This window comes from Sapajus apella, unplaced genomic scaffold (genome assembly GCF_009761245.1).
Source record: "Sapajus apella isolate SASKATOON/1434 unplaced genomic scaffold, GSC_monkey_1.0 scaffold96, whole genome shotgun sequence".
NCBI lineage: Eukaryota > Metazoa > Chordata > Mammalia > Primates > Cebidae > Sapajus > Sapajus apella.
The window spans coordinates 460,673-462,373 of NW_022437036.1; positions in this window are offsets into that span (position 1 = coordinate 460,673).

Consider the following 1,701-nt stretch of genomic DNA (forward strand, 5'->3'; position numbering starts at 1 on the left):
CATGGCTTCAGGTTGTTGTGGTCGCCAGAGTGGTGATGCTGATGTCCATTTCATAAGCGATTCTGTTTGAAATGGAAGGATCGAGATTCGTGAGGTATAAGTAAAGTCCTGATGGGAGGCAGTGTTTGGAGGGGACAGCAGAGGCGGCATCCCTCTGAGGGTCTCGGGCAGCTGTCAGTGCAGCCGCAGGTCCCCCTGCCCCTTGGTCCCTGCAGCCTGCAGCACCCACCCTGTGCCGACTTGGCATCTGTGCCCCAGTGTGGGTTGGGAGCTCCTCTCTGAAAGGGCCCCTCACGCACGGGGGGTGCCACAGGAGGACCTGAGAGGCACCGAGTACCTGTGAGCCTGTGCGGTATCCACAGGTGTGTCCAGCCAACAACTGTGTGTCCCATGAACGCACCTGTCCGCCCACAGGTGTGTCCTGTGAATAGAGGCGTGTCTTGTGGCCAGGTGTGTCCATTAGATGGTATACCCTTCCAGGGCAGATCGTGTAACTAACTCCACAGCGTCCCTTGCACCTGGGGGTGCTTCCCACAAAGAATACAGGTTGCGAGCTCCAGTCTGCTGCTTGCTTGTTGTGTGCTGAACAGTAGGGCCTGCGTGGCCCCGTGGTGCTTCCGTTTTGGGGTTGCAGCTGCTCTTCTACTGCAGTGGGGTTGACATGGCTCAGGAGCGGATTTCTGATGATGAGAGATTATCAGATTTGAAATGCAAATTCAAGTATTCTTTAGAACCTCCCTGGCGCTTAGAGAGATTATGTGTATTCTTAATATTTCCGTAGCAGACTGATCTCTTTTGAAGAGTATCGTTTTTGTCTGGGTGTGGTGGTTCACACCTGTCATTCCAATGCTTTGGGAGCCCAAGGTGCGAGGGTCGCTTGAGTCTGACTTTGAGACCAGCCTGAGCAACAAAGCAAGACTCCTGTCTCTACAAAAAATGAAGAAGCCAGGCACTGGGGTGTGTGCCTGTGGTCCCGGCTACTCAGGTAGCTGAGGCAGGAGGATTGCTTGAGCCTAGGAGTTGGAGAGTGCTGTGAGCCGAGATTGTGCCACTGCAAAGATTACTTTTGTTTTTTTAGTGGACAGAAAACGTTTTCCCCAAATGAAAATTTTACTGTTTTTTGAAACCTCTGAGTACATAAGTGATTTTAAGCTGCCCTGATTGGATAATTTATTTCAGAACTTTGGATTTGAGTTGAACTTACGTAGACGTGTGAACTATTGTGAGGCAGTCGCTGCTGCTGTAAAATCTCTGACATTTTTTTTCTTTTCATCATTCTCCTTAATTCTTACAGGCTCTGTTTTCCTGAGGCATAAAGAGATGTTTTATTCATGTAGGAAATCAAATATGATCGTTCGGCTTCCTGGCCTGAATACAGGGTACCTGGAGCTTTTGACATGTCCCACCACATGACCTGAAGCCAGGTGTCGATTGTGGACCCCCCAGTTTGGGGATTCAGTGGTGGTTTTCCTGGGTTTGACGTGTGTTCTGGTCCTTTCCCCGATGCCTAGTTCATTTTGGTGAAGCTGTACCTGGTGGAACGGCTGCTGCCTCGCTCTCCCCAAACCCCTGGGTCATCCCCACACTCCTTGGGCCTCAAGGCGCTTCTGTTGAGAACCAACGGGTGGTCTCAGCACGCGACCCTCCCCACACTTGCTCCCCGGCCTCACACGTGACCCTCCCCGCACCTGCTCCCCGGCC